The sequence below is a fragment of the Epinephelus fuscoguttatus genome, linkage group LG5 (genome assembly GCF_011397635.1).
Source record: "Epinephelus fuscoguttatus linkage group LG5, E.fuscoguttatus.final_Chr_v1".
In the NCBI taxonomy this organism is placed as follows: Eukaryota; Metazoa; Chordata; class Actinopteri; order Perciformes; family Serranidae; genus Epinephelus; species Epinephelus fuscoguttatus.
Window position 1 is genome coordinate 2946385 of NC_064756.1, and position 24944 is coordinate 2971328.

General features: G+C 41.9%; 1 protein-coding gene and 4 non-coding genes across 6 annotated transcripts in view; 2 read left to right on the forward strand and 3 right to left on the reverse strand.

Moving 5' to 3' along the window:
• Window positions 1-1426: 1426 nt before the first annotated feature.
• plekhg2 (pleckstrin homology domain containing, family G (with RhoGef domain) member 2) overlaps window positions 1427-24944 on the forward strand; it is a 114809-nt gene continuing 91291 nt past the window's right edge. For both annotated transcript variants that reach the window (XM_049575791.1, XM_049575792.1), the window contains exon 1: window positions 1427-1893. The gene's annotated coding sequence lies outside the window, so the exon portion shown is untranslated. The remainder of the gene's footprint in view (window positions 1894-24944) is intronic.
• Window positions 6906-6997, forward strand: trnar-ucu (transfer RNA arginine (anticodon UCU)). The gene is given in 2 exon segments: window positions 6906-6942; window positions 6962-6997. It is a non-coding gene; the product is annotated as a tRNA-Arg (tRNA).
• On the reverse strand, window positions 14798-14889 carry trnar-ucu (transfer RNA arginine (anticodon UCU)). Its single transcript is given in 2 exon segments — window positions 14798-14833; window positions 14853-14889. It is a non-coding gene; the product is annotated as a tRNA-Arg (tRNA).
• On the reverse strand, window positions 17282-17373 carry trnar-ucu (transfer RNA arginine (anticodon UCU)). The gene is given in 2 exon segments: window positions 17282-17317; window positions 17337-17373. It is a non-coding gene; the product is annotated as a tRNA-Arg (tRNA).
• On the reverse strand, window positions 19548-19619 carry trnae-cuc (transfer RNA glutamic acid (anticodon CUC)). Its single transcript has one exon. It is a non-coding gene; the product is annotated as a tRNA-Glu (tRNA).

Genomic DNA, 24944 nt, shown 5'->3' on the forward strand with positions numbered 1-24944 from the left:
GCTCAGCTCCCTCTTCACCACTATGGTCCACCACAGCATCTGCATCACTGCAGACACTGATCCATCTCACGCTCCATTCTACGCTCACTCATGAACAAGACCCAGAGATACTTGAACTCCTTTGCTTGAGGCAGTAACTCTCTCCCAGCCCAGAGAGAACAATCCACTGTTCTCCAGCAGAGAACCATGACCTCAGATTTGGAGGTGCTGACTCTCATCCCGACCGCTTCACACTCAAACCGCCCCAGGTCATGATCGAGGTCACGGTGTGATGGAGCCAACAGAACCACATCATCTGCAAAAAGCAGAGCAGCAATTCTGAGGTCACCAAACCGGACTCCTTCCTCCCCCCAGCTACACCTCGAGATCCTGCCCATGAATATCATGAACAGGATCAGAAACAAGGAGGAGGTGGAACAACACCCACTGAGAACGTGTTTGACTTTGTTTGAGTATGTGGACACAGCTCTCACTGTGGTCATACAAGGACTGAATGGCTTATAGCCACGACCTTGGCACCCCATATTCCTGCGGGACCCCCACAACACCTCTCCAGCAGCTCTGCGAGGGTGAAGAGCTGCTCCACTGTTCCATGGTCAGGACACAAGCCACACCGCTCATCCTGAATCCAAGGTTCGACAATCAGTCAACACCCTGGAGTATACTTTCCCAGGGAGGCTGAGTGCTGCGATACCCCTATAATTGGAGCACACCCTCCGGTCCCCTTTCCTAAAATAGACACATAAATGTGCGTCAGAATGAATTTAATTTAACTTAATGTAGTGACAAATACAAGATAATTGTATGATATCCCATCGTGGTGAGGCAGTGCCAAGCTTTTCGTGGCACTATTCTCTCTGGAAACACAGCGATGACTCACTAAATACAACTGGTTTTGTTGTCAGCTGGTCTCAAACAGTGGTCGCAGTTTGGCAGCAACGTACATTTCTTCTGGCAGCTGGGATTGGTATCAGTCATTTCACTTCAGTAGTGGATCTTCCACTGCTGCTTTGCTCACAGACTAACACTTTAGATGTGAGGACAGCCCACAGTGATCAATAACATCACTAGTGACACCTCTCCATGTACAGTATTTCTACTTCAGCTGCTCTGGTTTCTCACCTGGCTTAATTACACAGTCTCATTTAATATAATCAGTAACACCTGATGTGTCCACGTGCACAGTCAGCACACTGTGCCCTTTGTCTGACAGCTCAACTGTAACTGATAACTTTTATCTGCAGGATCATAAAAACCCTCCAAACTGCTTCTTAGAGAGTCTTGCTCTCCTGCAAACAGCTGGACGGCTGTCACACGTCTCTCCGTCTTTTTCTCTCCCTCTGATTGTTTTTGGACCTCCCTCTCTCCCCCCTCCCTCCCACCATCCTCCCTCCCTCCCTCCCTCCCTCCTGCAGACAGGGTCGAGCCGACTCTCCGCCGCCCGGAGCTCATCTCCAAACCACCAAATCACATCTCTGACCCGGGACGCTCCAAACTGTCAGCATCAAACTTCTTCACTTTACTTTTAAAGTCTTGAAGCGGATGCAGAGATTACATGGAGATCTGAGCGGACTCATGCTGGATGGATTCTCTCTCTTTTTTTTCTGGTGCGTAAAACTTCGCCAAGTAGGTTAGTGGAGGAACCGGAGAGAGTTTTTGGACATACAGCGCAGCGGGTTTGGAGTGTGTGTGAGTGTGTGTGAAAAGTTGCTGAGAGCTCGGAGAGAGTTTGATCCAATGCGTCCGGAGCGGCCGGTTCAACAGCAGGAACACCGAGAGGAGAAACACCGAGAGAGAGAAGGAGAAGGAGGAGAAAGGAGCTGAGATCAGCGGGGTGTGCAGGGACTCACCGGCTGCTGGACGTACATGTCTCCGCTCCCCACCGGCACCGAGGTACTCTCAGTTTTAATCACTTGTACAGGCAAACGTTTAATTTCTAACCAATTATTTTTGCATTCGTACAAACAAAGTAAGAAGTTAGAGATGAGAGAGGAGAGGACTGAGGCTCAGAGTGGACACCCCTCCAAAATAAGACACAAAGTTCAGAGACATAAATGGGAACAAATGAAGAGACTTAAAAATAGAAATGCTGATCAATAAAAGCCTCCAGTCGATACAGTATCGATCATTTGAAAGCTTTATTTCCATCTTCATGTTTGGTTTCTCTCGACAAGTAGCTGTGTGTGCGCGCGCGCGCGTGCGTGCTTCTTGTCCAAGTTTAGGGACTAGTGTGATTGTGCGAGTGTTACCACTGTTGTGTGCTTTGTCTGATTGTATTTATGGAGTCATTAATTGTGTGTGTGACCTCTCGACCTTTGCTCAGTGTGCATGACATGAACTGATCCCAGTTCATCCTCTCGTGAGGTTCATCAGCCTCTCCAGAGGATGAGCCGCTTTGATTTCCCTCAACAAGCAGCTAAATCATCAGTGAGCTGTGTCCACTCGCTGCTGGAGGTTGTGACGGACATTGCAGCCTGCAGGGGGCGCTGTGAGCACTTTTCAACACCAGTTTAAATCCCAGTTGACACACACGGAACCGAACTGAGCTGATGTGGAGGATTTGCTCAGTCATCTGTTTCAGACATCTTTGATTCATCAGTTATTAGATGCAGAGTTGGACTTTTTAGTCCTTTGAAACAAAATGCTTTGTGTTGGTTTTCATTACAATTATTTATTTATTTCAGGCCTTCAGTCACTTCTCGTCTTCATCAGGGGTTTTATAAATACAGTGATGGAATGTAACTAAACTACTGTACTTGAGTATACAGGGACTTAAGTTGGGCATTTGGATTGTATGCTACTTATAAGAGAAATGTCAGGAAAATATTATCAAAATATCAAGATTATTATTAAAATATGCATAAAAATATATGTAAAATATAAAAAAATGTATTAAGTATGGGATTTTTTTTTTAAAATATGTGAAAAAATAACTTCCAAAAGATAAAATATTCTAAAAATATTAGTAAAGTATATAAACAAAAAAAAAAAAAGGAAAAATTATCGGTAAAAAATGATTAAAAAAAAATACTAGTTAAATGTCTTAAAGTATTGTAAAATATTGTAAAAATATTAGTAAAATATATATATATATATATATAAAGATATTTTATACATATCAGAAAATTATTGATCAAAAATTATGTGTTGAATATCCTAAAACTATAAATGAAATTCCCAAAAATGATAAGAAAAATGTGGGAAAAGTATTTGAAAAATATTAGTAAAATATATATGTAAAAAAAATTAGCATGGAAAAACAAATCTGAAAAATATGTGAAAAAATATTAGTAAAACTTCCAAAGGATATTAGTTGAATATCAGAAAATTATTGGTTGAATATTCTAAAAATATTAGTAAAATACCAGAAAAATATGGAGATGCTGTGATGTCAAGAAACAACTGCTTTTCGTGCCCCAGTCCCTGCTGGAGTAACAGTGATGGTGCCAGTTTGGTGCCTGAAAAGCAGTGAGTCGCTAAAACCATCTGGTTCTGTAGTTTGTTGGTGTTGCACAGTGTCTGCAGCTTTGCAGGCGTCTCTCCTCAGTGTCACACCATCCACCTCCCCTCCACCTCCTGGTGACACAGTCAGCTCAGATGCTACGTTACTGTAGAAAAGTTAATGTGATACGTATGAACCTTGCAGCTGTAATGTGTTCATGGTTTGCAGAAATGTACAATGCCACATTTTCTTTTGGTGACTGAGCTGAAGTGCCACCTATTTAACATGAAGACAGAGCTGATGTCTTTAAATGTAACAGCAGAGTCAGTAACATGAGTCTGATGCTGTTTGCTCTCTGTGTCACTTTCTCTCTCTGCGTCTCATTTTTCAAACCCTTCTTCTAAAAACAAAGTGCCCACACACACAAAAAAGTGGAATGTCAGTGAGAGAGAGAAAGAGACAGAGAGACCCAGAAATAAGGAACTGATTAAAGCAGATCTGTTATAAGCCTCTGGAAACAAGGACATTTTTCTCATGTTGAGACTCAGATCATCTGTGGATGTGTCTGCTCACAGGCTCAGTGTGTGTCTGCAGCGTCATGTGTCGTCTTCCTCCACTGTTTGAAAAACACATCAGTGAACCACACTGTTGCTTCTTCGTCACCATGAACACACACACTGCAGTTTATTTTGACTCAATCCCACGTACAGCGTCCTGCTGCCACAAGTACTCACCACAGAACCAAACGTGGATTAATCCGCCGCTGAAAATAGTCCCCAGCAAAGTCACTGTTTCCTCCTGTTTGTTTGATAGAAAGTGCAGCGAGCAGCTGTTTGAGGAGACTACTGATGACACCACATATTTGTGTGTTTAAAGATGTTTAGTAGGAACAAATAGGCTCAGAGCTGAGAGACACAGACAGGAAGTCAGACAGCACGGAGACACAGATGTTGTTCATTGAGTTTGCAAATAAGAAACAATCAGAGAAACTTGCAACAACACCAGACGTGTGCTTTAATTGAAACCTTTGACTCAAGGTTCTAAGTTACGCTACAAGTCACAACATCAGGCCGTTCATAAAGGGACTGCTCCAGTTTACACAATAAGCAGGGTGACATTGAAGGCACCACCAGTACAGACAAAGTCACTTGAACACATCGTGTGTTTCATTGAAAACGCTGAGGAAAAAATGCAGATGATTAATTATTAAAAATGTCGTGCCTTAAAGATGGTTTTTTAATGTCCGCAGAAAGTTCAGAGCTGACAGAGTGACCTCACACACGCGCACACACACACACACACACACTGACTGAAACCCATTTTTCATTGGCTGATACCCAGACATCACTAATCACACACCACTTAGCCGAAGGATGTGTGTGTGTGTCTTGGCCTTGTACCCTGTGTGTGTCAAGGCTGAATCGTCAGCCAATAAGGCCCTTCGATTACTGCCTAAGAAAAACACTAATGGAATTATAATAGTTTGTGTGTGTGTGTGTGTGTGTGTGTGTGTGTGTGTGTGTGTGTCTGTTGGCAGACAGATGACAGCTTCGGCCTTTGGAGCATCGATCTCACTAATAACATGCTTCAAGTTGAGGAAAAAAAACACGTCAGTGTCTAAACTGGGTCAAACTGCTTTCTTACTGATGCATTATATATGAGTGTGTGTGTGTGTGTGTGTGTGTGGTTTGTAAGTGCCTTTGATTAAGGTGTTGACTCTTGAGGTCGTGTAAAGCAGCCGTAGATAACAGGGTGGGGTCGGTCTAAATATTTTCAAACCAGTGTGATATGAAGCCAAACACCAGACTGGACCAGTGTACCAGATTTCACCAGCAGCTCAGCAGCCGTCCAGAGCAGCATAATGACGCCGTGTCCCAACATCAAACGAGTGTCTGGCAAGCACGAGCTGAGCTGTCGCTGGCTGTTTCTCCCAACACCCTGGTCATTGGTGACTCAGCTGTGAGGCTCGTCCGGAGACCATCAGCAGAGACATGCTGCTCTGCAGGCACGAAGGTGGCTAAAATCATGGACCAAATCCCTAGCAGCAGAAGGGTGGGTCAAAAAGTACATCCTTGTTATTTCCAATATACCACCCCATACTGACGGCAGGCATCAGCGCTCCTGGATGCACTGCCCCGTGGCCCTTCACGCCCCTGTCCTATTTCCAGCCTCGCTGCCCCTGGAATCAAATGCATTTTCCCCAACTCTCTGTCTGCTTGTACATACGAGCTCCCACAGCAGCTCCTTTTCTCTGCTCCCACAGCAGCTCGACTCCTCTCCTCACCATGGACGTATAAAGAGAGCTCTGTAACTGTTGCTGTGTCATTGTGATGTCACGTTTAAGTTCTGCTGTCCACACATGATTGTAAGCTAACACAGAGGTGGAAGAAAGACAGATCTTTCAGTAAAGTAGTGATAACTTTGTGTGTTTGTCTGTTGATGAGTTGCAGCGTGACGTGTCCAGTGTGTGCTACCAGCGGCATTTGACCCACGTCACATGATGCAGCACACTGCAGTGGCGCTGATGTGTTTTCAGCTTCAGGCTCTGAATCATTGAGTTGGGCACAGCCCTAATATTATGTTCATCATGTTGTCATATGGCTTGTTACTAATACAATACATGTTGGATTTAGCGCAGTGACGCCGTCAGAACAAGTTGCTGATTTAGACTTTTTAATTTGCTAGAACGTGTTAGAACGATAAATGGTGGTTCGGCCTGTTTGCATAAACGTTTGAAGCTCGTACACTGGACTTCAGTAGATAAACAATAAAGTCAGAAAGACTGAAAGGAAAACATCTTTTTGTTTGATTGTATTTGTCCAGATGTTGTTGAGAGATGTCGCTTTCTTACAGCCGCTGTTTCCTCAGTATCCCACAATACTTTGCAAGCTACTCACTTGTTTAGTAATGGTTTGTGTCAGTTCATTCATTTGTGTAAACTCCCCTCATTTCTTTATCCTTCTCATATCTGTATTTTTAGATAACTTACAGTTTGTCCTGCAAACCTGGTGAAAGTTATTTTCAAAATGACTTCAGTTATTTAAATCATCTTTGGATCGCAGAGACAAATCAGAAGCAGAGCTGAAGAAAGAAGCTTGACACTGTTTAAAAAGTGGTTTTAAGTGAAGATGAATTGCAGAGACACTCACAGAGCTCAGACTGCAGAGGGTCAAACCTGGACTGAGAAGAGAGGAGAGGAGAGGAGGAAGGAGGAGGGAGGGAAAGTTTGTCAAAATAATAAACATGAAGCAGGATTTTCAACATGAACTCAGTTTGTTTGGAGACACTGAAGCCTCTTCCTCTTTCACACCTCTTCCCTCGTCTCTCCAAACACTCCTTAAAGTTCTTGAAAACAGACTTTATCTCTTGTTTGTGCTTCCTCCTCTGTTTCCTTTGCTCTCGCACTTCTCTGTCATATAAACTCTCTCTTGCCTTAGTTTGGTCCTTTGATGGAGGGGCATGTGGCTCTGTGGTGCAATGGATAGCGCATTGGACTTCTAGTCATACACATGAAAAGTGATTCAAAGGTTGTGGGTTTGAGTCCCACCAGAGTCGGAACTGAGAGTTGGCCATTAATGTCAGAAAACTCTTTTAAACTCTCTAAGATTTGCATAAAATATGCAGCAAAATGTTTGTCTATGTCATATGGTTGTGATTTGGCCGTCTTTGCAAAGTGACACTCACAAACACATAAATCAAAAATGTACTGAAGAATACAGATCAGGGTCCAATGTGACGGCTTAATTTTTGTACCAACTCTGTGGCACATTGAATGTCTAGCTAGACACAAGATAAGTAAATCAAAGGTTGTTGGTTCAAATCCCATCAGGGCTGAGTTTCACATGCAGCAGGGTGCATTAAGGGAAAAAGACAAACTATCACAAAGGGACTTTGTGGCAATTTCTTCTACCTGGGTTCAAGTCCCACCAAAGCTGAGCTTTAGATATTGCAGTGAAAGGCAGCAGGGAACCTTCACTCTTTAGGATTCTCGCTTGAATGAATCTCTTCAGGCTAAAATAATGAACTTATCATTAAACTCAAAAGTTGTGGGTTCGATTCCCACCAGAGTTGCACCAGATATTGCAACTGATAGCAAAAGACTGCAGTGAATCTGCAAACTTAAGGATTCTTGCTTAAACTGAACCCTTTATGCTAAAATACTGAACTTACTTATAGTTAAACTCAAATGCTGGGGGTTCGAGTCCCACTAGAATTGAGCTTTACATGCAGCAGTGTCATTTAATGGAAGGCTTAATATTTAGAAGAAAAAAACCCAAACTGCTGCTTTTAGTTTCATTAATATGTGGACGAAACATTCTGGTACAGAAATGTGAAGGTTGTTGGTTCAAGTTCCACCATAATTAAACTTCAGAGCAGATTAAATGAATCCCTTTGTGCTTTTGAGTTTTTTGTCACTAAATATCTACAACCCACAATGTCTCTGGTGCAATGGATAATGCAGTAGCCATTTAGTCAAATCTTAAAAGGAGATTTGAGGGTTTTAGGTTTGAGTCCCATCAGAGTCAACATGTAGATATTGCAGAAGACTGCAGTGAACATAAAAACTTGAGGATATCAGCTCAAATATAACCCTTTAGGCTAAAATAATGAACGTATTGTTAAACTCAAAGGTTGTGGGTTTGATTCCCACTAGAGTTGACATTTGTATATTGCAACTCATAGCAAAACACTGCGGTGAATCTTCAAACATAAGGATTCTTGCTTAAATTTAGCCCTTTATGCTTAAATAATGAACTTAGTTGTAGTTAAACTCAAACACTGTGGGTTCGAGTCCCACTAGAATTGAGTTTTACATGCAGCAGTGTCATTTAATGGAGGATTTAGTATTTAGAAGAAGAAATCTGCTGCTTTTAGTTTCATTAATATGTGCACGAAACATTCTGGTGCAGAAATGTGAAGGTTGTTGGCTCAAGTTCCACTGAAGTTGACTTAGTCAGTTATCTGTGAGTCCCAAAGGCTCTGTGGCGCAATGGACAGCGCATTAGACTTCTAGTTCATCTCTGAAGGAGGGATTCAAAGGTTGTGGCTTCAAGTCCCACCAGAGTCACAAAACACAGCTATGAAGCTTAAATCTGTAGGATGTCTGCTTAAATGAATCCCTTTGTGCTAAAATAATCAGCTTTCTCTGCAAGCTGTTTGTGTCAGTACTCCATTTTCTTGGCTTAAAATATTGTAGATCTTTATTTTTGTTTTTTTGTTTTTTGTCATGTTTGTTTGTTGTCTTTAGGAGAGGACTTACACAAACATGTCCAGCAACAAATGGATGAAAGCATCCAGATCAGGATCCAGTTGGATAATATTTTGTTTGTGGAGCCTCTGTGACAAAATGCACAGTTAATTGGACTTTTAGTTAAATGCAGTGATTCAGTGGTTGTAGGTTTGAGTCCCATCAGAGTTGACCATTAGAGAACTTCATGAGCAGCTAAAGGCAGCAGTGAACCAACTAACTTCAGGGTTATGTGTTTAATAACCAAACTAATTGTATGTAACACCTTAATAACCACCTGAAAATGTACAGCGTATGTTTTTTTTGCCGTCCTGTCTGTGCTCTGTTTCTGAGAGACTGAGCAGCTTTTTAAAAACACAAGGAGCCATTGATTTTTACAGGCAAACAGAAATCAAACGCACCCCAACCATCTCAGCTATTTGGAAGCAGTTTTAATATCGAGCCAATGCAGCATAATTATGGGATGTGGGAGGATCGTTTCCTCGGCGACCAGTGTTTTTCGTTTATAATAATTAGTCCGACAATTTAGCATCGCCTGAGGTTGGACAGAGGCTCTACTGTGACGTACAGCAGTGTGTGTGTGTGTGTGTGTGTGTGTTTGTGTGTGTGTGTGTGTGTGTGTGTGTGGCTCAGGCGACAGATGTATACCGCAGTGTTTCCGACCTCAGAGCAACACAGTAAACAACATAAACAACACACACACACACACACACACACAAATTCATGGATACATACAGTAAATATACATATCCATAACACACACACACACACACACACACAGAAGAATTTGGATGCACTACAAAAGAAAAAGACTGAAGAGAGAGACGTTTGTTCCGTTCAGTATATTTCTAAATGTTTAATGAATGTTTAGTGTCTCCTCTGTAATCACACACTCTTTATATCAGGAGTGTGTGTAAGCGTGTAACCTGTAGAGTCATTGTTGGCATGTGGCTTTGTGGCACAATGGATACCACACTGGATTTCTGGTTAAACACAGAGGCGAACACAGAAGAGGTGATTTAAAGGTTGTTGGTTCGAGTCAATATTTAGAGCTAACATCTATGATATTGGGACCTTTTGACTCGACGTGGTGAATTACCCAACTCTGCCTCACAGTGGTTCTTTGCCTCAACAGATAGCACATTAGATTTCTCGTGAAGAAGTCTCTAAAGACGTGATTTAAAGGTCTTAGGTTCAAATCCTTCCGGAGTTGAAGTTTAGATACTGCAATTAACGACAAGAGGCTGCAGCGAACCTTCAAACTTTAAGATTCCTGCTTGAAATGATCCCTTCATGCTAAAATGAAAAACTTACCTCCAATTAAACTCAAAGGTTGTGAGTTCAAGTCCCACTGATGGTAAACATTAGACTTTTTGAGTGTGACCTCACCTGTGGTGCAATGGACAGTGTGTTGATTAGTTAATCACCTCCTCCTCTAAAGAAGTGATCCAAAAGGTTGTGGGTTTGAGTCCCACCACAGTCAAGTTTTGCATGCAGCAGTGTGATTTAAGCCCCCTTTACAATGCCTGTTCAAAGTGGGAATTTTGCATCATTTTTCCACCTTGCTGTTTTTATATAAAGGTAATGATTGCAGACTGGGAGGGACAGAGTTGTCTCTCCTTTAAGCCAGCAGTGAAGGAAGCAAATTGATGTCTGTGTAACAGGGACAGTTGGCTGAATGGGACCACAAATGAATGCAACGTTTTTATGACGTGTTATGTGTGCAGCCCACAGCCGGTAGCTTTTAAAAGCACCTGTTAGCAGTTAGCAGCTACGAAGTCCCTTCTTCATGCCACCTTTGCTTTTTTACAGTGTGTAATTTTAGACAGCATCCCAGCATCACAGAATCAAGAGGCGTGACGGGCTTGACGTGTAACACAATAGCGTCAGCCTCAAGTGTGACATATAACATGCATCATCAGCACTTTATAAACAATAAGAATGGCATTAACAATCATTTAGTGTCCCTGTTAAATGGCAGCTGATAAGGGTAAGGGGCTCCCGGACTTCATTTTTTTCCAATTTGTGCACATCTTCAGCCACTGTTCTTCTTTGAGTTAGCTGCTAACTGCTAACAGCTGCTTTTTAAATCTCCACGGTGGGTTGTATGTGTAACACACTGTCAAAACATACCCTGTTGGCTGTCTTTTTACCGTTTCGGCACTCTTGCTGCCTCAGGTGCTGCTGTAAAGGTGAGACAACTCTGTCCCCCCCATTCCGCGATCATACATTTTATACACATAACAGGGACAGTAAATGATAGTTATTGACATGTTATGCCATTATTATTTTTGGTAAAGTGCTGCTGACATATGTTTTAGAGGCTGACGCTGTTATGTTAGCTGTCATGTCTGTCATGCCTCTTTTGCTTCTGGGATGCCGACATGCTGGCGTGACGCTGTTGTTGTGTAGTTCTGTTTAAAAATGAAAGTTTGGGAGTTGGTGGCTTAGTGGGTAGAGCGGCGCCCCATGTATAAGGCTATTGCCACAGCAGCCCAGGTTCGAATGCAGGCTGTGGCTCTTTGCTGCATGTCATCCCCTTCTGTCTCTCTCCCCATTTCATGCTTACCTGTCCTGTCCATTAAAGGCAAAATGCCCCAAAAAATATCTTTAAAAAAAAGAAACTTCATTGCAGCTGCGATCTCTGTGTAAGGACTTTAGTGTGTTTAGAGGAAGAAATACTGTTTTCTATAGTTTCAGTAGTTTGTAAATGAAACATTGTGATGCAGAAGTTTAAGGGTTGTTGGTTCAAGTCCCCCTGAATTTAAACATTAGAGCAGTTAAAAGAGATCAGTGAACATTTAAACTATAAGATAAGAGGCTGGTCTGTGAGTCACAGTGACTCTGTGGTGCAGTGATGCCAATAGTTTCCAGTTAAATAGAAAATAAGTGATCCAGAGGTTTTTGGTCTGAGTCCCACCTCAGCTGATTTTAACAAACAGTCTTTAGGGACCAAAGGAAAACCTTCATTGTTGGGATCTGTAGACACAATGCTCTAATGTGTTCGATGTGATTATGGTTAAACCAGGTGTGTGCGGTTAGAGTTAGGTCTAAGTGTGTGTGTGGTGTGTGTGTGTTTGACACCTCCTGTTGTCTCTCTGTACATTCCCATCATGAATCACTGCTCCTTCTCTGTGGCTCTATCATTCCAGTCGTCCCATAAAAACCCTCTGTCATTTTGTTTCTTTCCACTAATTTGACACACACACACACACACACACACACACACACACACACACACACACACAGATAAATAAATAGAGGGAATTTCCAAGTGCACACAAACACTGATCCTGTGTTTTATGGTCTGTTCTCTTCAGCAGCTGATGACAGATTTAAAGAGTCATCACGTCGATGGTTCAACTGTCCGCTGAGAGGACTCCACTTCCCACAATACAACACAGGACAATAGAACAGATTAAAACAGAACACAACAGAATAAAGGGCAGCAGTTATTTTTACCAGCTGATGACATGCATAATGGTGTGTTTGAATATTTGCACGTTTTATTGTTGTTTTAAGGAGTAAGTCCAGGGACCAAAATATGACACTTGAGGGACTTACTTAAAAATTTCCTTAGTTAAAGAAAAATGTTAACTAATTTATTGCGTTAAAGTGTAAAAGTTTCAATGGAGATTGTGTATTTGCTTGGACTCAGGCTCGTCTGTCTGTTATCATCTCACAAAGCCTGTTTTTTAGGGCACGATGGCTGCGCCCTGAGATAAATCAAGTTCAGTTTTGGGAAGCTGACAGATATCTTTCCCTTCTTCCGTAAATATCAGTCTATGGTTAATATGGAAAAGCTGCTCATGTTAGTGCAGAGCTGTCAGAGCTTTACATCTGTCTTACACACAAACAGCGCCTGGAAGAAGATCAGCTCTGCACTTAGGATTTCAGGTTAATAGGCTGTGATACGTTGCTCGTTAAGGTTGTTTTGCAACCTCACATCCTATCGCTGCACTCTTGAAAGCTGGCACTGAAAAGGTGCAAAAGTAGCACCCAGCGCCCGACCACACGTTTCCCAGGCGGTTAAAGACGCGGCATCCCTTATAGTTAGACACTGAAAAAATTAAGATTTAAGATGAAACTTCTGGAGGAATATAATCATAGAGAGCACAAACTACAAAGTAAATCAAAAAAGTCAATCAATACAGAAAACAACTGTAGAAACTAAATTAATTCAGTCAAATCTAAAGTGTAAAATCAAAAGCGTATCCATCGGGTTCTCCTGGTCACAGAACACTCCTCTCAGTGGTGTGGCTGTTTTTTTCATTTATCACCATAAACTTGGTCATGTTGCAGTTCAGATAGAGTCAGAGGTACCTTAAGTTTTTTTTTATTACCTTGCTCTTGTTGCTAAGGCCTTTTGTGCAACAGTTGAGGGATTCCCTTATGTGTAAGACCAAGACAAAGAAAAAACACCCTGAACAGTTAAGTAAACTTTTTAAGGAAAACTTTAGAAGGAGACTGAAGGGTGTTTTGTGTAACCGATTTTATTTCAAGGGAATCTTTGCAAGGACTTTCAGGAAATTCTTAACTTAAGGTGTTTTTTGCAACTGACTCCATTAGAAGCTTTTAGATATGACTAAAATATCTGAACAACTATGGGATGGACCGCGATGAAATTCATGTTCCCCTCAGGATGAACTATAACAACTTTGATGATCCTCTCACTTTTCATCTAGCGCCATCATCAGGTCATTTTAATATGTCCAACACTTTGGTTTATGACCTGCAGAATTGAGGACACTCACATCAGCCTCAGCTGGACTTTGTGTTTCCTGATATTTAGCTAATGTTTCTGCCTTTTGTCCATAATGTACCACATGACATCAGCACACTGGCCTGGTTATATGCCCTGTTATTCTCTAAATCACATTTGAAAGAGTTATTTGCAGCCATAATGTTGTTAGGCCAGGGACTTTCTTGAAGTCTGTTTATAGTTTATCTTAAAGAGTTAGTCAGCAGTAAGATGCTGTGCCCCAGATCTGCACCACACATAAATTCTCAGCAGACTGGGGCATGTAGCATGTTCACATTGGAAAATATGACAACTGAAGTATAATGCAAACAGTCAGAGCGCTGGGTGAATACGGCCCATTGTTGAATCGGCGGTCGTGGACACCATTGTCCCACAAAGCAGCGCACAAAGGAAATATAGATGCTACTCACAGCTGCAAGAAATGGGGTTGAAACAGTTCCAGAAAGATCTTAGAAAACAAAACGATTACATTGTCAGTAGAAACATTTGTTGTGTAATTTTAAAGTTGTAGTTTGACTGATGTCTGATGGCAAAACTATAAAAATATGTTTATTTTTGGATAGTAAGTGGAAAACAGTACAATTCAAAGATTAGCACATTGTGTATAACATGAGTAAGTGCTGTGAAATTGTAGCACAGAGTGTGGTGAATGTTTCTAACCTGTCAGCTGGTCTTTCTTCCCGTTCCCGGTGTCAGCACGTTCCCAGACTAACTTTTCTAATTACATCATGTTAGTCATCTTCCTTGGGTCTTGTAAAAGTTGTTCTTGTCCTGTTTCCACCCATCAAACAGAACTGGAATGAACTCAACTCCAAACTATTGTAAACACAAAGAAGAGAGTGGTCCAGATTTAGCTGCTAACAGACAGGGGTCAAAGGTCAGAGTGTCTCTGACTCAGACTTCGTGTTTCCCTCAAGAGAACTTTCACAACAGTTCTAACCTCATTCTTCTGCTGTTACATAAACCATGATTGCTTTATTCTTTTCGTCTCATGCCAAACAATCGGGCACTGAATCTGATTTATTCGTCTGTATTTTCAACAGATTGCTCAAAACCACAACTTTGATTTGTGTTTGGGCAGCGTTCATGCAGACTGTAAGACAGTGTGGGCAGTAACGTATTACAAGTGACGCACAGGAGTAGAAAATAGTTTTCTTATTCCTTTTTTTAACCTGCACTTTTTCTCAAGTCTGCCCTGATTGTGAGGGTTGAGTATATGAGGGTGAGAGCACATGAGGAGCACCTTGTACTTTGAGTTGTTTATTTGCCAGGTACTTTTCTTTCCTTGAGTCATTTTTACTTGAGCATAGACTTTCAGTACTCTACCCACCAGTGATATAACAGTCGACTCTGGTGGGACTCGAACCCACAACCTTTGAATCTCTTCCTCAGTATTCAGCTAGAAGTCCAATGCGCTATCCATTGCGCCACAGAGCCACATGAACTCAGGCTCATCCATCTGTGAGATGTACTGTTAATAATTCTATCTAAAAAATGGTGAAATACTCTTGTAAAAGATTTCAACCAGGGAGGAAGACAGATTCAGACCTGAAACGTCTGTTACAAAGCCTCTTGGGAGATGTAGTTGTTGAGTACCAACAAGATAATTGTTGATCAGTTATATTGTTGTGATTCTGGTGTATCACCGTGGCTGTTCTACTGGTCAGTGTCGACTGAAGGTGTGTCAGCTCACTTCACAGTATGTGTGTGGTCACTCATGGAGAACGTAACCAACTGTCAGACACAGCGCCAGCAGTGTGTGTGTGTGTGTATGTGTGTGAGGAGCTGGTCGACGCCATGAGCACAATGGAAGCAGCAGGACAACAGAGTGGAGCTATTGTGTGTGTGTGTGTGTGTGTGTGTGTGTGTGTGTGTGTGTGTGTGTGTGTATGAAAGCGAGAGAGAGAGAAATACAGTGTTTTGCGTGTATACAAAGACACAGTGAGACCACACACAGCGGGCTGGCCTACATAGTGTGATGATGTGAACGTGTCACACACACATATAAACAATCCCTCAATGGTTCGAGACAGAAGGAAGGAAGATAACTTTTTTAAAATACACATTGTATAAACAATCTGAGAGTTAGGACCCAATTTACATTACATGGGGACTCAATGTGATTTTAGATATTTCAGCTTGCTCTTTATGCAAATAGGCGAATTGATCTTGTGTAGGGAGATCAACCTCCTGCACCAAAAATGCTGCCAAAACTTTCATTTATAATCACCAATGCTGCTATTGCAATTCTGGGATTGGGAAAGAGGTAGGAACAAGGTGCAGGTGTAAACAGAAATACGACCCCACATCACCCAGATACTGATAGGCAACTTGCGGTGTCGTTCTTTCTTTCATGTGACATGAACAGTGGTCACCTCGTGGAAAGTCCTGTGTTTGTTTGACCAATTCGTCCACCCAGACCTACTGCACATGCAGACTTTGTCGCTATTTATACTACCTGAGTTCCTCCTTTTCTCTCTTCATAATTACCACAGCCACTAGTGGTCGCCACTTAACAATAAATATGGGTTGTAATAAACTGCGTGCACAGGCGATCCATGATGACGATTATTGTGTGTAGGACATCTCTATAGTCAAGGTGTACAGTGACACTGAAACACCTCAACAACAGGAACACAGATGATTTCAGCTGGTGGTTTCACATTCATCCTCTCAGAAGACTGACGGTTGAACAGAGGGCGAAACAATGACAAAGACTTTAAAATGTTTTTTCTTTGCCCACTAAGTTCTGACAAAGAGAGAAAACACAGTAATTTGTGTTTATACGTTACACTGTTTGACTTTGACATCCCTTAATTACTGCAAACATTACATCACATGGTAACATTCAACAATGTTTAACATCATGTTCATGCACACATGATTGATTCAGATAAAACACACAGCTTTATTTATCCTGAGGGAAAAAACTCCCAAATATAGAGTGTGCAAATGAAATATGAAATATCAAGTGTAGAGAACACACACACACACACACACACACACACACACACACACACACAATGACACAGAGGGCGTCTGTGTGTCTCTTCTCTTACAACACTACTGGAAGTTTACACTGACTGCCACTGTGTTTGTTTAGCCTGGCCCACTGTGTGTGTGTGTGTGTGTGTGTGTGTGTGTGTGTGTGTGTGTGTGTGTGTGTAAATGAATAGTCATGACTGTGTGTGTGTGTGTTTGCCTCCCTGGGTCAGTGTGTCCTCCTGACAGTAGCCCAGAGATTGCTCTACAGAGCTGCTTCGAAGTCCCTTCTTTACGTCGCCTCTGCTTTTTTTACATAGGACCAAACGACACTTGAGTGTGTGGTTTTCAACAGCAGGTCGGCATCACGGAAGCAACAGAGGCTCGATGAACTGCATGTATAACACAACAACATCGGCCTCTACTGTGACATATAAAATACATGTTGACAGCGCTTTATAAAAGATAACAATGACATTTTCAGCCACTGTTCTTCTTTTTTGAGTTAGCTGCTAACTGCTATCAGCTGCTTTTTAAATCTCCCACGGTGGGTCGCATGCATAACACGTCGTCAAAACCTCAGACCCGTGCTGCCCATGATCTGTTGAAAATTAGCCAGCTGGCACATTTAAAGAAATGTTGATTAATGTATGTTATAAATAAATGAATGAATGAATAGGCTGTATCGTGAATACAAACATCGTTTCAATGCTGTCACTACCTCCGTTCCTGGCTCAGAGGCAGGACGACACTGTCCCAACATTATGCAATCATACGTTTTATACAGAGTAGCAAGGTGGAACAGCAGTATGAAATTCTGCTGTCAACCACAATCTTTCATAACAGTCGACTCTGGTGGGACTCGAACCCACAACCTTTGAATCACTTCCTCAGTTCTCAGCTAGAAGTCCAATGCGCTATCCATTGCGCCACAGAGCCAGTCAACACACTTTGTCAGCTGATGTACCTTGGATATGAGCTGAGCTTGACATCGTATCCTGCCTGAACTAGTGCTACTAACCTGAAATTCAAGTTTCAGTGGTCCATATAATATTTATATTGGTGAGCTTTGACTCTGATGAGACTTGAACTCTCTGAATGTCTTCCTCTGAAGTCAGAAGTCCAGTTTCCTCCCCACTGACACAGAGCCACATGTTCCTGTGAACATCTGTCTGCAATGGCCAGTGTTAGGAACGTCATGTCTTTGTGTCAGTATTTACTGTAGTACCCTGAATGTGGTCACATCCACCTCATTGGACTTAAATTTGAGTGAGTCAGTATGTTCATGTATCAGAAGCTCTGAAACTGCTTCCACTAAACTTACTTAACTTTTGTTAGAGATAAGAAATGAGAGCTTGCTATTAACCCTTTGAAGTCTGCATCAGCATCAGTTTTCTTGTGCTGTGTTCAGACACCCTTTACAAGCTAATTTTCTCAGGTTTCAAATGCTAAAAATTTGTTTTCAAGCCACACTTTACATATCAAACTTTGGCGAGAAAAGACTAAAACTAAAGCCAAGTCACACAAACACAGACCCAGATGGAAATTATTGTATTCCTGTAAAATAATCTGTGTTATATATCACTGCCACTCCACACACTTCATGTTACAACAGACACAAACAAACAGTTACATTTTGACAAAAGTCTAGAAAATAAGATTTACATTTCTTTGTGTTCGTTGAACTGTAGAATACAGCCTGGGAGGCGACGCTGAGGGCTCAAACCCAGGAGGCCTCTTTCTGTCAGTGATGTCATATAAACATGAACCCCAATAGAGGCAGGAAGAATGTAAACACACACACACACACACACACACACACACACACAGTATATAGCTGTGTGTTCCAGTTATACTTCAGGAGTCTCTGTGGTGTGCAGACCTACAGTTCAGGCTCATTAAGGCACAATATGACTAATAATTCTAATTATTCCTGAGATCTGGTTCCTAATTACTGTCATCAATCTCTGTTTTCTCTGTTCTGCGTACTCTCGTGTGTGTTTGAGCTCAAACACAATAACAGAGGAGGCAGTGAGCATGACGCCACCTGCTGTTGTCTGCCCTGTTAAACTTTTATTAACCTGTCAGTAATTAAGTAAACTGACGAACATTTAATTGGAAAGCATTTCAAGTCAGTCTGGAGGAGTGAGATTTGTTTCTGCCTCTTCGAATTCTTGGTCATAGAGGTCATGGTAATCATAAGTTCTATATCATAGGCAACTGGAGCTGCTTGAGTTTCTTGAAGACGTTTCATTTCTCATCCAAAAGGCTTCTTCAGTTCCAACGGACTGGTGCAGAGTCGTAGGCTCTTAACTCCATGTGGGTGTGAACTGTGAGTCGTTGAAGTCACATGTGAGCTCTGAGTTTCAGTCATTAAGGTCACATGTGAGTCGTTTACCCACCCGGCCGTTGTGTGTCGTTATGGTTAGATGGGTCCAGGTGTGAATGGATGTCGGGGAGAGATCCCAAGACTGCATTGTAGGTGGGTGATAAGTGGTGTCGGAGGCCACCTCCTCTGTTTTACAGTGGTTGCTAAATGATGATGAGAGGTGAAACGTCTTCAAGAAACTCAAGCAAGTCCAGTTTCCTGCAATATAGCACTTAAGATTACGTTGGTCAGGTTTAGGAAAGTAAAGTTACGTAGGTCAGGTTTAGGAAAGTAAAATTATGTAGGTCAGGTTTAGGAAAGTAACTTTACGTAGGTTAGGGTTAGGAAAGTAAAGTTACGTAGGTCAGGTTTAGGAAAGTAACGTTATGTAGGTCAGGGGTAGGAAAGTAACACTGGGAGTTTGGGAAGTAACATTATGAAGGTTAAGTTTGGGAAAGAAACATGGTTGGGCGTGTTACGTACTCAACATAAAGTTATACACTTAAGGTGATGTAGTGACCTGATGTGAAAATAACTCTAAGTCTACTTGGTCAGGGTCCACACGGAGTCTCAGGTCTTTATTTGATCACTTTGCCACCGCAGGCTGGCTCCTTTATACTTCTTCCTTCTTGACTCCTGTCAGTGCATTGGTCATACTTTGTAGTGAGTGCTTTATGCTGGATTTGAACAGCCACCCTGCCAATCCCAAGCCAAGTCCCCACAGACTGATTTGAGAAAATAAACCTTCCCTGACCGGGAATCGAACCCGGGCCGCGGCGGTGAGAGCGCCGAATCCTAACCACTAGACCACCAGGGACTGTTGAAAGCAGTGATGCCATTGTGTCTGTTTTAAACATTGACTCTTTTGGAACTTAAACCTTTAGCCGACTCTGCTCATGCTTGTCTAGAATGTCCTGACCATAACTCCACATGTTCACAGCTGTTCACAGAGGCCTTTTAAAGCCTTTATGCCAGAGACAGCTGTGACCGGAGGCAGAACTGGTGACACTAATCTCGGGTGTCCATCTTGAAACTGTGCTGATCTTTGAGCTCTTCTGTGCTGCCGGGTGTGAAGTGTTCAAGTTTTAGAACATGTAGCTTCTTTGCAGAAACATCCACATTTTTCAGCTGTCACTGCTGCCGGATGTAAACTGGAATCTGACTGGTTTGCAGAGGTACAAAACCACAAGGTGGTAACTCTGGTTAGTGGGCCCCTCATCCACACTCAATGATGTGGGGGGAATTCCTGTAGACTTTTATACATCCTGTGAATATAATCCAATTTGTCATATTTCCAAATGTATTTTGGATCTGCTTGTACTTGCATTTACTGTTAAGACCTGATTTTGAAAAGCAGAGGTAGTCTCATGTGTCCTGGGCCGAAAAATGCTCTCATATGAATGATTAGAGAAAAGAAAAATCGTGTAAGAAATGGCCCAAATTATACAATTTAAAGACAGTTCAGGGACCCAGTATGCAGAATATGAAAATACACCATTTTGAAAAATGCTTCCCCAAAATGTTGCATAACTTTGGAGCATTATTGGGCCCCCTTTGTGACAAGACAGCATAAATGGTTGGTACCAGTGGAAGCCTTAGATCCTCTAGTTTAATGTGAAACCTGTGTCTTCACTGTAGCTTTAAACCGAGCAGATACAGCAGGTTTTATTTGCTAACATCACTCTGCCTCACTCCTCACCTTCAGCTCTGCCTGTCACACCTGCTGCTGCGTCATGTTTTTTATCAGGCGTTTGGTCATCGCCTCTCTGCTGCTTTCATTTGCTTGTTCTCTCTGGACCCTGACACTTTTTAGGGGCTCCTGAGTTTTGGTGAGGCATTCTGACTTAGCTAACCAGGCTGCAGTCCGTCTCACATGTTTACATTAGTGGCACTTGTGAGTTCTGTGCATTGCGAAAGTCTGTAAGTAAAGTGCTGTACTTGATCCCATTTAAGGGTCTTGGTCTTTGACTGGGGTCATCTGTACCTTTTGACCCTCCCTGACAGTGAGTCTGGTGCATTCACACTGAAAAAAATGAACTGAAATAATACTGGGGATTTCATATATCAAGATTGCATATATTTAGATCCAATGAAACTTAAACTCTGTCACCAGTTAACATCCAGACGTCTCCAAATACGCTCCGCATAACTGCAGAACCTGCCTGAGAATCATCACGTTTTTAAGTTTTCTTCAGTAACACAGTAAACTAGTGATGGTTGTCTGCAAACAGGAGCTGCTGGTAGTTCATTCAGTATTCTTTAATGTCACTATTAACATATTATAGGCTCAGAAAATGAACAGACTCCATGGCAGCATTATCCTCCCGCCACCCTGTAAACTGGGAGGTAGATGGGTGTGCTCTGGGGATTCAGCTGTACTGACAAGAAGCTGTGACCTCTGACCTTTGACCTTTTCCACTGTAACTCTCCTGTAATGTTGAAAGTCACTGTGGGAGCTGAGGCCGGTCCCACTGCGGAGCTCAGTGGAAGTGAAACTGCCGGGTCAAACTGCTGAAGTGGAGAAACTGAAATTGTGTTTGACGGCTCTGTTCGGTTTAATGGAGCTGATGTCTGTGCACGAGCCCGTACAGTTGCCTCGGCAATGAGATAGGGTTTTAAGAACACACACACACACACGCACTGAGCACGCTGATGTGATGTAAGTGAGAGTGTTGGTTCGCTGCCATTGTCGGTCACTGGGGTGCGTGTGCGTGATGATGAGGTGTATAAGTGGTGGATGCACCTGGAAATACCTTTGTAGGTGATGATGAGGTTGTCCAAATTACACACACACACACACACACTAGCCTGCAACACTGTTTTATTCTCTTAGCGGAGAGTCTTTAAGCACTGATGGATGTTAAAGACCTTTGTGTGCATGTGAGTGTGTAACCTCAGAGTCGGTTAACCACAGCGCTAGACCTGATCCAGTCCTCTGTCTGTTCTGTGTGTGTCTCTGTGTGTCCTGTATGTTCTCTCAGGGTCACTCGCTCATTTTCACTCTCTGCCTCTGAATTAATACATTTGATTGATTCAAGTTAACTTTGTTTTTTCTGTAATTCAGACTCACTTTTACTTTCTCAACTCCATATCTCATATTTCCTCTGTTAAGGTTCGTACACACTGTGCAGCACTCCCCTTTTCCTTCTCCACTCTGTGGCCTGTGTCCACATAATGTTTTTCTTTAGCAGAAAAGCAGTGGCAGGGCAGGGCACTTCATCCCAGCGCTTTTTATTATGACGTGCTCCGCATGGGTCTGTCTCGATGACAACAATTTCTTGACACTGACGTCAGCTAGGTAGCTATTGCAATGCTACATTAACAGAGGGTTGACTACACGGTCAATGTCAAGCTTGCAAAGCAACTGGAGACAAAAACACAGCACTCCACTCACCAGCAACATCCAGAGTCCGCCAGCTGATCTGCTTTAAAAAATTGAGCTTTTCTGTCTTCACCGTGATAGCAGACAGTAGCCTAGCTAAAGATGCAGCAGTGACGTCACCGACACCTTCCTGAAAAGTTCTGAGATTTTTGATTTAAAGCACTCAGAGCGGCCGCACAAAAAAGTGAGAACAGATGCTGGGCACGGTGCTTTTTCTTTAGGTGGCTGCATAGATTCTGTCCTCACCAGTAACCACTGAAAACGAGAGATGCTGAGAAGAATATGAAATAATGTAGATGATAATGTTTGATCCAATGCAGGGGCAGGTAACCTGCAGCTCTGGAGCTGCATGCCACTCTTTAGCCTCTTGTCAGTGTCTCAGTGTAGTGTCATACATCTATGACTCTCATTTATAAAAGAGTGTGTACAATCAGGCTTCCAACTCACCAAATATTCATAAGCATGGGTCAGAGTTTCTCCCATCAGGTCTGTTTTTCAGATAACAACTTGTGCGTGAGAAGTGGTGTACACCTCTTTCAGGCCTCATTTTGTGTGTTTGCAATATTTATGAATAAGACCCCTGGTCCCATCTTCTGAATTTTGGTGAACCTAAATAGCGGTGGTGAGTTAGCGGTGGAATCTCCTTTGCTAGACTAGCTATTGATTATAAATCTAGAAAAGAAAATGTCTCAGAGGAAAACAGAGAACCTAATGGAGAGTGGACAGATTTCCTTGCTTTCACCACCAACACTGCAAAGTCTCACTCTATCTGAAAAATAAAGATTTGACTGAGTTATGACTGAGTAGTGTAGATGTAATCTGGCGTGAAGGATTTCAAAATATTCTCCACACTCTCAAAAGGAAACAAACTTACATACAGACATCTGTGAAGTATGACTATTAATTTGGGAACCTTGAATGCACAACATCTGGTAATCCACATATTCAGCTGCATTATCAGGCTTGTGTGTCCATGTTGTGTGTAAATGAGGCTCTGATGGGACTTGAACCCCCAACCTTTAAGCTCCTAATATGTACTTGTGCTATCCATTGTGCAACAGAGCTACATACCTCCACATCCATTCCTCATTCCTCTCTGAATCCCCGAGGATTTCTGTCCACATTCAGCCCAGTTTCTCAGGAATTACGTCCATATTGCACAACTTCGCACCTCGCAGCGTATATCCAGAGCAACATTTAGAGCCAATACAGACAGCAGTGCGTCTTTTATGTAGAGGGATGAAAAGTAAAAGTGTTAGATAGGTGTCTGAATTGAACGCAGGATAACAGAGGTGTCACAAACCTACAATTAAATGTGACCTTTTTATGAAGTATAACTAAATCAACTCCCCAACAATACCCAAGTGTTTTAGTTCAGCTGAAACCTAACCCAGCCATACCTTACTAGATTTGCCACAATCCAATATATTCTAAAAGATTGGTTCGTATACAGTCTACAACATCCTCTCATACTTTTAAAGAGTGCTGTTGAAAGAATATAATTAGATTATTACACTACAAATTAAGAGCAAATACCTGAGAAGATGCGGTCCGGATGTGGATGTGGGAGTGGATGTGTTAAGAGAAGTCAGAGAAGGCAGCTTGTTAAAAGGCCATCATGAAGAGATGGTACAAGGAATAACTAAAAACACAAGATGAATGGTTAAAAATTGTGAATGAAGCATATGATATGGAACTGTTGACCAACAGGATAAAGACTCAAGCGGAGCAATGTTGAGAGAAATGGGAGAAATGGACAATGTTTTCGTGTCAACAACAAGATGAGAGATGGAGTCAATGACTATGTCACAGAGATAATAACAGAGCAATCCAAACCATTTATTTGTTTACTTATTTTTTGTTTGTTTGTGTTTTTGTACTCTTTTGTCAGTCCTTTTATAACATTTTTTTAAAATGTAAAGTAAATCTGAAGTGTAAAAAAAAAGAACGGTTTGTATGATATCCTATGAATTTGCAGCCCACAAATTACAGCAACGTAATTAACCTGAAGTTTCTGAGGTAAGGTTTAGGAAAAGAAACACTTAAAATGACTCAAGGTTCACACGGATCCGAACACGTGACCTCAGGGGAAAGTCTGTTTTTTGTGACTGTTCCACCACCGCAACCTGCCTACGTACAATCACTGCGCTGATTGCAGCCTTTCAAAATATGAGATATGTACAAATTTGGGTGCATGGCTTTTCATAGTCAAGTCACTAATTATTACCATAGTCTCCTGCACAGATGCTGAAGAAAGTGAGAGCTGTAAAAATGTCAGCATCAGATGTAATTCAGGGTCTTACAGATTCAACCAACGCTGATGTGTTGTTTGGCCTTATAGGACTGCTATACTGTAGGATAGTATAAGCTTCAAAGCTTAAACATGATCTTTTCTGAACCATATCCAAGTGTTTTTTTCTGCTTCTCTGGTGATTGAGTTGATGAATGAGCTTTGTGTGAAGGATCAAAGAGCAACTGGAGGCCTTGATTGATCATTGTAGAAAAAGTTAATAGCTCACAGCATAGTGACGCACTGATCCATGAGACAATCGATCAAAATATTCTGCCTGTGTGACACTTTAACCACAGACTGTCAATGGGAGTTGTAGTTCTTAACAAAAAACGTTAGGAGCAACATGTGAAAAGATTTTTATGGGTTTAATTTGGATGAAGAACGAAAAAAGTTTATTGAATACTGGTTTGTAGTTTGTAGTGATGGACAATCTGCAGGTGTTGTCACACAAGGATTTAAACCTGCAA